The sequence below is a fragment of the Dendrobates tinctorius genome, unplaced genomic scaffold (assembly GCF_039654945.1).
Source record: "Dendrobates tinctorius isolate UK_male_01 unplaced genomic scaffold, ASM3965494v1 ptg000028l, whole genome shotgun sequence".
Classification (NCBI taxonomy): Eukaryota; Metazoa; Chordata; class Amphibia; order Anura; family Dendrobatidae; genus Dendrobates; species Dendrobates tinctorius.
In genome coordinates, this window is record NW_027361696.1 from 53,129,268 (window position 1) to 53,144,807 (window position 15,540).

A 15,540-nucleotide genomic window follows, 5' to 3' on the forward strand; every position below is an offset into this window, starting at 1 on the left:
CATCCTTTGTAACTATAATCGCAGCGTCCTCTGTGGCTCTTCCACTGTGGCTGGCCTAGGCCCAACCACACACAGCGCTGCACCAGTCTGAGCACACCGTCCATATGATAGCCCCAGGCCGTCTTCGTCTGTGGCTACCGTCCTCTTGGCCACCCCCCCGTGACCGCCTCAACTGTCCGTCTTCTCTGGAGCCTTTCCACTGTCTCTATTTCCTCAGCATAACTTCCTCTTTACTGTGCTCCCTTCGCTGACTGACTTCCAGAACCTTCCCTCAGCCTTTTATACTTCCAGTTCTGGTAACTCCGCCCACCATCACCTAACAGTTTCTCTGACCAATGGCAGTTATTCAGTCCCACTCCTACACTCTCCACTGCCCTCCAATGGGCAAGCTAAAACACTGCACCCTTTCTCTTTATCTTAGCGGTTTCACACCTACACTGCGCTACACCTCTGCTTCTCACTACAGGCTGGTTTGTCTGTCAGTCCACCTTCCCTACATCATCCATAGTGAATGAGCGTGTGTGGGTTATGCCTTCTATATATACGATGAATCGGAGAAACAAATTTTTACACTATACTCGATATAGCTTGTATCTTGTTACACAGTACCTTTGTTCGACATTTAGCATTACGGTTAAATCCATACTGTGTAAGCGTCTGAGAGTGACTACGGGACGATTTATACGGAGATTTCAATTGTACCCTAAAAAATATATACTTGCTATCATGATATCCAGGACCTTTTTTACAACATTTTTTATTATGGTCAAAACGAAACTGAGTGAGCGTCTGAGGGTGAATACGGAAATATATACCAATATTTTCAATTTGGCCAACACTGTATACAGCAGAACACTTCTGATATAATAACCTTTTTAGCTATTTAGATTCTGGTGTAATCCATAATGAGCCTGTAAACGTCTGTCTGTTACTCCGGCAATATATTTGGAACTTTAAGATTACCCCAACACTGTATACAGCTGTACGCTTGTGTTACAAAACCCATCTACAGCTTTTCATATTCTTGTGTAATCCATACTGGGCCTGAGAGCATTTGTGTCTGCCTCCTGAAATGTATACGGAGAATCAGAATGTTTACACTATACTATATATACCTTGTATCTGGTGATACTGTACCCTTTTTCAACTTGTTATTTTATTGGGTAATCCATACTGAGCCTGTGAGCGTCTGTGTATGCCTCATGAAATATATACGGAGCTTTACTGTTATCCATAGACTGCATAGAGCTGTACGCTTCTAATACAGTACCATATATCTGCTGGTATTTTGGGTCCATTTTCAAAAACATGAGGAAGTATGGTGGAAGAGGACACCGATGTGGGAGTGGAGGGCCACCTGGTACTGATGGTGGTGGTGGTGCATCTGCTGGTAGTGCCAAAAACACAATAGCAGCTAAGGCAGGAGGTGTTGAGCCAGCGTCATGGTGTAGCTCTGTGAGGCCTGTAAGGCTCCCTTTTCTGGGAGTAGGTAGACTGCTTTTAAAGCCGGAGTATCAGGAACTGTTTGTGGCTTACATTGCTGAAACAGCCTCCAGCTCTATTGCCTCCTCTTCTGAAGTTGTAAAAAATGCAAGCACTGAGTCATAACTGCAGGCTTCTGGTCAGGAGCAACCCCTTTCCTTGTGTCCTTCACCCACACCAAAAGTGAAGGATGTGGAAGCACGCACCTCAGATTACTCCATGGAGCTCTTTTCACATACCATGCCTGGGTTAATTAAAAATAGGGCCTATCATGTACTGGAGCAATGTAAATGGGACAGATCAGACACTGGAGCAGCATCTAAGGGGCACATTATACACTGGAGCGTTACCAATGGGGCCTATTATATATGGAGCATTATTAGGGCCCATTATACACTGGAGCATTATCCATGAGGCCCATCATGTACTGGAACATTGTAAATGGGGCAGATCAGACACTGGAGCAGCATCTAAGGGGCACATTATACACTGGAGCATTACAAATGGCGCCCATTATATATGGAGCATTATGTGGAGTTCATCAGATACTGTATGGAACATTATATGTGACTAATTATTTGGTATGGAGAAATATATGGGGCTCATTATTCTGTATGGCGCACAATGTGGTGGCCATAACACTGTATGGAGTAATATACTGTCCTGTTTTTGAGCTATTGTACAATTTAAAATAGATCAATCATGTCATGTAAGCAGTGAAGTATGTGTCATTGTACTATACCTATATTTCTGTGGCGTATCAGAGCATCATGAGTTGTGGTATGTGTTAAAGGGGCGCACTGACACTCTTTGGCCCAGGGCACACGAAAACCTGGAGCCAGCCCAACCCCCCCACAACTTTAGCCAAATAACCCCGGGTTTTCAATGCGTAGCTATTATTAGGAAGTAAATTAAGGTTGGCAAGCTTCAGTTATAAGAATTGATGTTTTTGGCATTGAAATGGGCACTGTAGGTGTGTTTACTGTCTTACACTCCCTGCCGACTTTGCTTCCCCATTGACTTGCATTGGGTTTCATGTGTCAGTCGGCCTCCGACTTTTCGTCTGTCTTGTTTCTTTTTCGTCCAGATTTTGCATCCATATATTACCAAAGAAAATACCAGACTATGTCTTCATTGTCAGTGAAATGATCCTCAATTTGTAGGCCTTGTCCAGTGACTTCATTTTAGATTTCTCCTATTGGTTTCCGGTGTCGTCGCTGCATCTTGAGTGATCATTGATCCGAGTAGGTTGAAGTCCTTTACAACTTCCATTTTGTCACCGTCAAATATGTCCCAGTCGTACCTGGCACTAATCAATATCTTTGTCTTCCTTGTATTGAGTAGGAGTCCCGTGCTCCAACATTCTATGTTGACACTCAGTAATACATCCTTCATTCCATCTACGCTTGTTGTTATCAATGTATCATCTGCGTATTTATGATTGTTGATGATTCGTCCAGCAATTTTAATTCCATCTTCATTTTCGGCAAGTCCAACCTTCCTGAACATGGCATCTCCATATGAATTAAAGAAATAAAATGGTGACAAGATGTGGCCTTCTCTGATGCCTCGCTCAACTTTGAGCCATGCTATGTTCCATACGGACTGTTGCTTCTTGATGCATAATTGTCGTCTCCATCAAGTTTTCTTGACGTAATGCAAAAGTAGATTGTGAAGCCTTTCTTCCTCTCAGTAATGTGGCACCCATGAAGGAACCACATTGAATCAACTTTGCATGTTGTCAATATAATCCGCCTCATCACACAACGTCCTTCTGCTGGCGCTGGATAGTACAATTTGTCTGGCACCATAGTTGAAACCTGTCCACCTTTTGTGTCTGGGCTGGAAAAATACACTGCTGACAGCATGGCTTTCAACAACACTGATGCACACAAGCTCCAATGGTGTGAAAAACTGGTGCTGCCATGAACGGGGATCATCAAGCTACAGGACAATAAAATAGAGATGTCCCACTCCCTATATTAGACGCCAATTGACCGTCCAACATACCTCAGATGGGACAATTTTAATCCCAAACACATAACATTTTTTATTGCCTACAGATACAATTAGATATGTTTCGACCCTACAGAGTAGAGACAAACACCTTGGTGGCCTCAAAAAGACCTTTTTGAATCAAGGCTACTGTCACGGGGATACTGCAACAGAGTGGGGTCAGACGATTGCAGCGTCTGGTGACAGATACACCTGCTGTAGTTAGAACAGCTTCACCGTCCTATTAGCAGTTCTGGCTTTCTTTGCTCTGGGTCTGCAAGTGTTAAACTGCTTAGTTGGAGTTATCTGTCTTGGGTGGTATCAGCTGTTCTGTGTTCATTACTCCCAGCAGATATAAGATCCCTCCTCCTTGCTTCTGAACTTGCCAGTGATAGTTCATTTTGCCTGGTTTGGTGTTGGAGAGAAGTTTGTGCTTGGAGTAGGCATTTGGAGAGTTGTACTAGAGATTGTTGCGTGGAGTTTGTTTGAGTGCTCATCCTTATCCTCCCCTATTTAATTTCTCCTACCTATGCCTCCCCTGTGTTCCACTCTATTGTATTTTGAGTGTATTTATATGATTGTACTTTTCTTTTATCTCTGGTTTGTGTAATCCTATACATTTTGGCCTCACACATTCCTGGTTGGAGGCGGGAACAGATAAGGGCTAAGATCGGAGAACAGCAAGGTATGTGACCGCGCTGACTCTGCTATCTGGAGAATAGGGTTAGACTAGGGATCATGTTAGCGCCCACAGTTCCTAGTCACTATGTGACATTATCACTGGCCGTTTTTTGGGGGTAAATTATGGATCTTTTGGCTGCCCTGGCAGGACAGCTACAATAACTCAGCCTGGGGGTGGTGGACTTGAGCTCAGTTGCTTTACAGTGACCATTAACTAAAGGCTTAGGACTCGTGCCTCCCGGGCCACCCCAGGAAGAGCCCAAGATCTCTCTGCCAGATTCTCTGGTCTGGGGGTCGGGATATGTTCAGGGTTTTCAGGGAGTCCTGCAAGCTTTATTTTAGGTTGGGTCCTCACTCCTCGGGTACCGAGGAGCAGCGGGTGGGTATTGTAATCTCTTTTCTCCAGGGTGACCTTCAAGCCTGGGGATTTTCTCGCTCATCTGATTCCCAGCCTCTTCAGACGGTCAAGGATTTTTTTCAGGCTCAGGGCCTTTTCTATGATGACCCCGACCGTGTCTCTCTGGCTGAGTCAAAACTATGTCAGGTTCAGCAGAGGGAACAGCCAGTGGAGGAGTATTGCTCCAAGTTTCATAGGTGGTTTACGAATACTTGGTGGAATTATCTCGCTCTCCATAGTCAGTTTTCTCAGGGACTTTCTGAGAGGGTAAAGGATCCCTTTGCCATGTATGAGACCCCAGTTTTCCTTGAGGAGGCCATGTCTCTAGCTATCCGTACAGACTGCTGTCTCAGAGAGAGACAAAGAGTGTCACCTCAATTTTCGGGAGGAGTCATGATGTGTCTAATGAACCTAGGCCTGAGTCCACTGAGGAACCCATGCAATTGGGGGCCAACTCATTGCACCGGTTCTCCAGCGATTCAGCAAAAAAAGGGGAGTGTTTGTTTTTTTCTGGGGGGGATGGGTCATTTTGTTGGTACTTGCCTATCCATACATAACCACAAACAGCCACCAGAAAACTAAGAAGCCCAGGCTGCGTGGAGTGTTATGATTGAGTCACCGAGGAGGAAAAAACAAAAATGCAAGCTCAGCCCAGAAAATCAGAGAGGTTGGAAACTAGCGGATTGCAGACCCCTAATCCTATCACACAACTAGCAGTAGCCGTGGAGTGTTCCTACGGTGATCCTAGGCACCTCGTCACAGCCGGAGATCTAAATAAGCCTAAAGAGAGAAAAGGGAAAAACTGACTGCCCCAGGGCAGACCCCAAAGCAATAGGCAGCCCCCAACATATAATGACGGTGAAGCAAGATGAAAACACTAACACAGATAGATAGGATGAGCAAACGCTGGGGCCCAAGCTAACTAAAAAGGACAGGACAGAAAAGCTGCTGTCTGCAATCTGAGAAAACCCTGCTAAAAATATTACCAACACAACTAATAAGCAAAAAGGACCCTGAAGTCACTAGACTTCAAACCCTATATCAGCACTCAGAATATTCTGAAAACAGAGCAAAAGAGAACACTGATCAAGGAATAAGAATCCAGCACACCCCCAGCCGGGGATGGCTGAACTCCAAAACAAGGAAAGCAAAACCAAAACTAATAAGTTCAATAGCAGAGCAAAAACTTATCTTTGGGAAGCAGGAATCAGACTGGTCTCCAAGAATCCAGCAGAGAAATCACCAGCCACTCAGAAGGGCATCGGCTGCCTTATATCCAGTCTGAAGTTCCTGTTACCCAGTCACAATCCACCTGATCAGGTGTTTGGTTTCTTTCATCCAAATCAGCCTCACTACCTTCCTTCACCAGAAGAGGGAGATCCTCGGACACAAAAGGTGAATGAACAGCTGAGCTCACAACAGTGGAGGTTAGCAACCTCAGTGTACATATTTTCTCCATGGGTAAGTCAAAATTCTTTTTCTCCGCCAAAATCATTTTGGGAGGTAGAAAGGTTTTTTGCCTCTTTGGACAGTAGAGCAGGGCTTAACCTGCTTGACGCATGGTTCGTACAGATCCAGGGCCTTATTCCTCATGAGTTGTGAAGGCCAATTCCAATAATCACTGTAGATTATGCACCCCTGAGTCAAGAGTATTTTACTCAGGGTATAAGACTCCAGGTAGGGGCCATCAGGGCATTACTGCCCTTACTGGTGCATAGGGCCCGGTGAGCAGAAGTAGAGAGGGGGGCCCGAATCTAGAAAAACTTTATTTTAATTAAATTAATTAAAATGGTGTGGGGGTAGCAAAAGATGCTGCGTTGAGGCTGGGAGATGTGAAACAGTAAATGATGCTGTATTGAGGGTGTGGTGGGGGAGCACAAATAATCACAAGTCACAAATAATCATGAATTGGGGGTGGGGGAGTGCAAATGATGAATTGAGGGAGGTGGGGTAAAGAGAGTAAAGGATTATGTAACAACCCTGCCGGCATCACTGCATGGCCTCCCATCCCCCACACACCATAATACTCACTGCTCCAGGCCATGCTGTGACTTCTGTCTGCTGCCGGCTCCATGCTGTGTGCCTCTTGCTTCCTGCCTGCTCTCTGCATGCTTCCTGGCTGTGTGCATAGGGGGGCGGCATCAAAACTCTATGGTTCTTATGGAATCAGGATGCACCTGTCTAATGTGTCCCTGGCCAATTACCAAGAGGCCTCTAGTATTAAGGGCAGCTCCACCTGGTGGTAGCGGCCTGAGCAAAGCCTTTAGTTAGTGTCTTGCTACTGAGTTGCCAGGTCCTGTCCTATATTTCGCCTTCTCTGGAGGCTTGATTCCTTGTTCTGTATCTTGTACCTGTCTGTCTGCCCACCAGGTGGCAGTATATCCTGGTCTCTGTGTCCGTGTTCCTTGGCTTGCCTTGTACCTGTCCATCCGCCATCCAGGAGGCAGAATATCCTGGTCCCTATGCTACTGTGCTATTGATCCTTGCCTTGTCTCGTAACTGTCCTCTCTGCCCACCAGGAGGCAGTATATCTGGGTCTCTGTGTCTTTGTTCCTGTACCTTGTCTTGTACCGTTACCTTGTCTGAACTCTGTCCAACCTCTGTCTCTCAGTCTCCTTGTCTGTGGCTCCTTTCCCTGCAGTGTCTATCCTTGTGTCCTCTCCGTCCGCCTGTGCTCTGCACTCTTGCGGCTCTGCCTGTGTTTCGCACCCTTGCAGCTCTGCCTGTGCTCCGCACTCCTGCGGTTCTGCTTGTGCTCCGCACTCCTGCGGTTCTGCCTGTTCTCCACACTCCTGTGGTTCTGCCTGTGCTCCGCACTCTTGCGGCTCCGCCTGTGCTCTGCACCCTTGCAGCTCTGCCTGTGCTCCGTACTCTTGTGGTTCTGCTTTGTTCTGCTTTTGCTGCTGCAGAACCTCTTGCTGCTATCTGCAGCTCCTCTCCGCAGCCTTGCGGTTCTCCTCCAATGTGAACAGGTCCAACCCTGTTCCTTCATACTCCACTCCTTCCTGCCAGTACCAGTACCTGCACCTCCTGTGTGAATTGGTCTCTACCTGTTCCTTCATACACCACTCCTTCCTGCAAGTACCAGTACCTGCACCTGCTGTGTGAACCGGTCTCTACCTGTTCCTTCTTACACCACTCCTTCCTGCCAGTACCAGTACCTGCTGTGTGAACAGGTCTCTACCTATTCCATGCACCACTCCTTCCTGCCCATGTCCCAGTGTCTCAGCCGTGCCCGCTTGCCAGTGTCTCAGCCGTGCCCGCCTGCCAGTGTCTCAGCCGTGCCTGCCTTCCAGTGTCTCAGATGTGCCCACCTGCCTGTGTCTCAGCCGAGCCCACCTGTCAGTGTCTCAGCCGAGCCCGCCTGCCAGTGTGTCAGACGTGCCCATCTGCCAGTGTCTCAGCCGTGCCCGCCTGCCAGTGTCTCAGCCATGCCCGCCTGCCAGAGTATCAGCCGTGCCTGCCGTGCTTACCTGCCTGTCTGTCAGTTGCACCTGTTCTAGCATCCTGTTCCCCAGTGGGATCAGCCACAGCCAGACACCACCCTAGAGTGGCACCTGGCAGCTACCTGCCGCACAAGCCTGACCTCACCATCAGAGGCTCTAGCGAAGACCGAGGTAGCTGTCCTAGTCACGCCCCTTCCAGGGTAGTCTGGTCTGTGGCACAGTGGGTCCACAACCCCCTGCTCGCGCCAGCCTGCCAAGGTGCCGGCGTGACAGATTATGTATTGTAGGTGGGGAGAGTAAATGATTATGAATTGAGACTGGGGTGGGGAACATCAAATCATGAATTGAGAATTGGGGAAGGAGAACATCAACTGATGACTTAAGGGTGTGGAGAGCAAATGATGAACTGAGGGGGGGTTCTGTTCAGGGTCGAACTGGGGTGTCTGGGGCTCACCAAGGGAATGGACTCTAGGGGCCCAACTTACAGCTCAATGCAAATATCTGTAAGTCGTTATCCCCATTATAGTTGAGCATCGACTGTAAAACACGGGGCTCCTGCATATCTACTATGCGCCCCCATAACTGGGATGTACAATTACGGTATTTTACATTAAAGGTTCTATGGTTAAAACAAGTTTTCACCGATCCATGGACTCCACAGGATAGGTGATTGCTTAGGTCCGACCATTAGAAACTGCACCGATCAGAAGAATGGGGAAGTTTTATCCATGACAGGACACTTATCCCCATTTTAAAATGCAGCAGCTGTTCAGATGTCTGACTGCAGCTCCATTCATTCTCTTTCATTCCAGAAAAAAAACAAGAGCAGCCACAGAGTGAATGAATGGGATCAATGGTCAAGTTGGACATACCGCTCCAGTCTAATGGGCATAAAATTTCACATTCTGCCGACTGGGTCCCAGTAGTCAGAGTATACTTGTTGCTCGTGTTTTCCCAAGCATGCTTGGGTGGTCTCCGAGTATTTTGGCATGCTTGGAGATTTAGTTTTCATTGCCTCAGCTGCACGATTTGCGGCTGCTAGACAGGCTGAATACATGTGGGAATTCCTAATAAATAGGCAACCCCCACATGGATTAAGGCTACATGTAATACAGTGATCACCAGTGACATTATACACAGGAGCTTTGTGTATAGTGTGCAGGTAATATAGTGATCACCAGTGACATATATAGGAGCTCTGTGTATAGTGTCAGTGTACAGGTAATACAGTGATCACTGGTGACATTATATACAGAGCTCCTTTGTATAGTGTCAGTGTACAGGTAATACAGTGATCACCAGTAACATTATACACAGGAACTCTGTATATAGTGTCAGTGTACAGGTAATACAGTGATCACCAGTGACATTATACACAGGAACTCTGTACACAGTCTATAGTGTATAGTGTGAATACACTGACTCACCTGTGAGGTCTTTAGTTGAAGTTCTTCACTTTTCTTCTTCAGCCAGCACAGACAGCCATCACTTCTTCCAGCCAGGACTCATCTCTGCAAAAAAATAACACGCAGTCATCAATAGCTGATCGCTTCCAGAGCACTTTCCCCACTTTTTCCCTGACTTCTACACTACGTCAGATGAAGAAAAAGAGATGTAGTGCCACCCTGCACAGTAATAGGATCCCCCTTTTGTTCCCTCCATGGAAAACAGTTTTGTAGAAAGTAAATTATATTACAGTAGTAATATCCCTAATTGGACCCTAAAGAAATTATGCTCCCCTCTTATCACCATATACTAATATAGCATGTTCCTCATTCTGGCCCCAAAACAGTAATTAAGTCCCTCATCCTGGCCCCCTTTATTTAATAATCTCACCCAGCCAGGCTCTCTTATTTTATAATATGCCCCAGATTGGCCCCCTTTGTCCCTTGTGCAGCCTGGCCCCCAGATATCTATCCTGCTCCCCAGCTATCCATACTGGTCCCCATATGTCCCTTGTCCTGCCCCCCCCCCCCATATATCTCTCCTGGACCCCATATCCATCCTGGTGCGTTGTCCTGGCCTCCCCCCATAAATCCATCCTGGCTCCCCCATATAGCCATCCTGGCCCCCCTTATATATGCATCCTGGCTCCCCCATATATAACCATCCTGGCTGCTCCATATATATACTATATATGCATCCTGGTCCCTTGTCCTGCCCTCTCCATAATTCCATCCTGCCCCCATATATCAATCCTGCCCCCTCATATATATGCCTCTTGGCTCTACCATATATCCATCCTGGACCCCATATATATGCATCCTGGCTACCACCATATATATCCATCCTGGCTCCCCCATATATATATCCATCCTTGTCCTGCCCCCCATATATACTCCTGGCCCTCCATATATATCCATTCTGTCCCCTCATATATATGCATCCTGTTCTCTTGTTTTGTCCCCCCAATAAATCCACCCTGGTCCCACATATATCGATCCTGGCCCCCCATATATATGCATCCTGGCTCTACCATATAGCCATCCTGACTCCCCATATATAAGCATACTGGTTCCCCCATATATCTGCATCCTGGCCCCCCATATATATATGCATCCTGTTCCATTGTCCTGACCCCCATAAATTCATCCTGGCCCCCCATATATTAATCCTGCCCCTCCCCATATATATGTGGATCGCCCTCTCAGGGCTGTGGGGTACTCGGTACCGGGCCAGTCCTTCAGAGGGGAATGTCACAGCAGCGGTCCGTGGCCCTGGGCGCCCAGGTAAAAAGGGTTGAGCGATTGGAATAAAGTTTATGAGTGGATGATTCGTGATGCCACCTGTGGTGTTCGGCAAGGGAGGTGTTAAGCCAACGCTGCAAACAGATCCTCTGGGACAGATGGCGTAGTGCAGAAATGATGTTGTAGCCCTCCACAGGCAGGGCTGTAGTCCCCGGGCAGTGAGGATAGGTGTTTAGGAAGAGGGTGCAGTGTTTGGCACAGAAATGTAGCAGTGCTGAAGAGGTTGCAGGAAGGAGGCAAGGACACAACAGGGTGCAGTTTCTTTACCTTTACTTTGTAAGTGCAGTCCAGGGTCCCGATTACAGATGGCACAGGAGCTGATTAGCCTGGAAGCAACTCCGGAATCTCTCTATGCAGATGGGTTGTGTAGTTTATTCCTAGCGCTTATTTGAGGTACATGCAGTACTGTGTTACACTGACGCTCCTCCTTTTTCCCTTTTGGATCTACCTCGTATGGCAGACAGCGGTAGCCTTCTATCTCCTTTGGCTCACACGTCGCTGTTGTACCTCCGAGTCTTAGATGGGAATAGAGCATTTACAGCTTCCTATTCCTCTGGTTTCTGTTGCAGGACCGTCAGTATCCTTACATCCTTGGAGACCAGGCTCCAGATCATGCGCTCCAGCTGGGAACGAGCTCTCAACTACGCTCAGTCTCCCAGCTTCTCTCTCCACGTCTACACACTTTGCCTCCTCACACTAACTGACTCACTTCCCTTCCTGGCCCTCAGAGAGCACTCCTCCCCTAATTCTGGTTCAGAGCTCCCTCTGCTGGCCCGGAGTGGGAACTGTGTTGCATGTTATGGTTAACTGCTAGAGAGACCCTTCATTGCTTCCAAGCCTGACATCACCCTCCCTGGAGGAAGGCAATGCCACTGTGGCGACCATACTCCTGGGGGCACCACATTCCCCCCTAGTGCAATTCAGTACTCCTGGACTGATAAAAAAAATATGAACATATAAACAAAGGAACAATAAAAAATGTGCAAGATTTAAGAAAAATGAAAAATTACAAAAAACAAATGCTCCAAAAATAGTCCTGTGATGATTAGTTCATGCGTCAATGTCCATGGTCCATTCCTGGGCAAATGGTGAACTATGTACAAAAGAAGTTTTTGACCACACCTAGTCCTTTGGCCCAATTGTCCATCAAAACAAACTGGAAAATTCAAAAAGGGGATTTCTTACAGAGTAGGCAAAAAACTTAAACGTTACATATATACATGTACAGGTTAACATTTACATTATTTGAATAACTTGTTTAGATGCAAAACCTGAGGGGTGGTATGCCTTGGGTACTACGGACAGACCTGCGTAACACTGGTGTGGGTAAACTGGGTAGTAGCCGTCTACGGACTCTTAGACTCACCATGGGTATGACAGATTCACCACTGGCAGGGCGTGGATTCTCTGGCTCCACTGCTGGTGTGGCATCTGCTACCTGAACTTCCTGACTTTCAGAGTTCTCTTGAGTCACTTCTTCCTGTACTACCAGTTGGGGAAAGGTCAAAACTGGCACCACTATGGCATTATTTGCTCTAGTCCAATTAGCAGGGAATTCTCCAAGTACAGTGCTGACCTTTTCTTCTTCCTCTATGGGTTGGATGTTGTTTTGCTCTTCCATTCTTTCTTTTAACTGGTCAGGGCACAATTTCAAATGATCCCTTGATACTGCTGCTGAGGTTTCTCCCCCATCCTTACTGATAAGGCACACCTTGGTGTTATCTAAGTTTGATGGTAAGATGGTGTAGGGTTCAGCTTCCCAGTGGTCATCTAATTTATGCATCCTCCTCTTCCTTTTTAGGACTTGTTCTCCTGGTGACAAGGGAACTGCAGGTGCATGGTGATTGTAGTGCCTTTCTTGTTTTTGTCTCGCCTGAGCTAGACTCTTTTCTACACACTCTTGTACTCTTCGATACTGTTGCTTACTCTCTGTGTCCCAGTCAGCATCTGGTGATGTTACCTCAGGTGTAAGGACTCCCATATCCAAATCAATAGGCAACTTACCAGGCCTCTCTCTCATTAGGTAGGCTGGAGTGCAGTTGATGGAATTCACAGGAATGTGGTTGTAGAGGTCTACCAGATCTGGCAACTTTTCTGGCCACAGATTCCTCTTCTCCAAAGGCAAGGTCTTCAGTAGGTCGATCACCACCTGATTCATCTTTTCACACATGCCATTGGTCTGTGGATGGTACGGGGTTGTCCTGATCTTCTTGCAACCGTACAAGTTACAGAATTCCTGGAACACTTCTGCCTCAAAGGCTGGACCTTGATCTGTAAGCACTCGCTCGGGGTATCCATGTGGTCGACAAAAGTGCTGTTGGAAGGCTCCGGCTGCTGTCCTGGCTGTTTGATCCTTGACAAGCACAACTACCAAGAATCTTGAGTAGTGGTCAATGATGGTAAGAGAATAAATGTAGCCTGAATGGCTTGGGACCAGCTTCACATGGTCCAGGGCGACCAACTCGAGTGGCTGTTTGGTTACTATTGGCTGCAAAGGTGCTCGCTGGCTGCTACGGTCCTTCCTGCGCAGGTTGCATTGTCCACACTCTCGGCACCAATTTTCAATGGCTTTCCTCATACCAGCCCAGTAGAATCTCTCTTGGAGCTAGGCCTCCAATTTCTTCCATCCGAAGTGTCCAGCTCCATTGTGGTATGCTTCCAAGACCATTGATGCTTTCCTCTTTGGGACTACCACTTGCCAAACCAACTCTGCTTTCTGGCCTTCCTGGGCTGACCCACCAGAAGATTTTGCATAGGAGTGGCTATCTCAGTGAAGCCTTTGATGAACCTTCGGTAGTAGCCTACCAGCCCAATGAATTGACGTACTTCATGGAGGTTGTGGGCTTCTGCCAGTCCCGGATGACTGTGACTTTGTCAGGATCCGGTGCCACACCTTCTGCACTCACTACATGACCAAGGTACTGAACCTTGGGCTTCAGGAGGTGGCATTTGGAAGGCTTCACCTTCAGGCCAAAGTTGGACAAGGCTTCAAACACCTCAGCCAGGTGCTTCAGATGGTCTTCGTAAGTCTTGGAGAAAACAATGACATCATCAAGGTACAACAGGACTGTCTCGAAGTTCTTGTGCCCAAGACAGCATTCCATTAGCCGTTGGAATGTCCCTGGAGCGGTGCAGAGCCCGAATGGCATGTAGTTGAACTCACAGAGACCCATTGTGGCGGTAAACGCTGTTTTCTACTTGTCTGCCTCTGCCATGGGAACCTGCCAATACCCACTAGTGAGATCTAAGGTGGAAAAATAGTTAGCAGTTTTAAGTGCAGCTAATGATTCCTCAATTCTGGGTAATGGGTAGGCATCTTTATGTGTAATGCTGTTAATTTTTCTGTAATCAACACACATTCTCATGGTACCATACTTCTTTTTCACAAAGACTATTGGCTACAACTGTCTCTGATCACCCCAGTCTCCTTCATTTCCCGCAATATACCTTTGGCACACTGGTATTGTGTTGGGGGAATAGGCTGGTACCTTTCTTTTATGGGTGGATGATCTCCAGTGGGGATATGGTGTTGAACCCTGTGATGGTGTTGTATGTTATGTGGATATCATTTTTTGTATATTCCTATTTTTAACAATTCCAGTTATTTTCATAGTGTTTTTCTTATTACATTGTAAGTCTACAGCCTCACTGTATCTGTCTCTTGATGACCCCTTGTAGTGCATTAATCCCTAAGGCCCTTTGTTCTCCTCTGGGAGGCCTGGAAACCGCCTCAACTTGTTTGACTACCCCTGGACAAGGAAGGGGGTGGGGGGAAGAACAGCAGCTGGACAAGTCAGTTCCGGTGTGGACAGGATCGCGTACAGACAGCACTTCAGAGAGAGAAGGACCCATTTTATCCTCTGGTGCTAGAGTTTTGGAATCTCGTTTCCCTGGACATTTTATCCTGATACTAGACTGCATTCTTATTCTGGACTATCTTATCCTTTGTGTAGTGTACTGAATAGGAACCTTTTCGTATTTTTGCCTGAATAAAGGTCTTGGAATTGTTCACTCTTCGCTTGCTCTGTTGATTGTGTGATACCAGAGAAGGACCCCGTGACAACTGGCGGCAGCAGTGGGATCAACCGAGCGTCACCCAATGGAGAACCACCCACAGAGTGAGTACAGAAATTGGACTGTATGCAGTTTACAGGAGAGAGCCAGAGACCTGGGCCTGAACTACCAGGGACTGACTAAAGAGGCCTTAATCGATCTACTGGTGGGCGCTAGCATGGCCACCTCCTCCCAGATGTCTGAAGGACGAGCACTGGAGACATGGATCCCCATCCAGAAAAGCCAGTGGTTGGTGTGGTATGAAGAAGAGATGGCGGTTCTGGGCCCCGGCGTCTCTCAGGAGTACAAGGAGGAGGCTGCCCGCCGGGCACAGCGGAGACAGGAAGCAATGGAGCTTGAAAAAGGGAGTAATGCAATTTGAAGTGTAACCCCAACAATCCGGGAGCCTGTACAGATCACCCGGACAGAGTTTAAGCCATTTGATGAGGCTTCTGGAGATGTGGAGAGGTTCTTCAAAGACTTTGAGCAGCAGTGTGCTGTGATGGAGGTGCCCCACTCTAGCTGGATGCGTTTGTTAGTGGGGCTCCTGAACGGAAGCATGGCAGAGGCTTACCGAACCATTGATGCACTCCGGAATCGGGATTATAACATTGTAAAGCGGACTATCCTGGATTACCATGCTATCACCCCTGACTCATATAGGGCCAAGTTCCGAGACCTCCCATGCACCACAGGGGGATCATTTAGAATGTATGCACATAAGATGTCCGAGGCATGT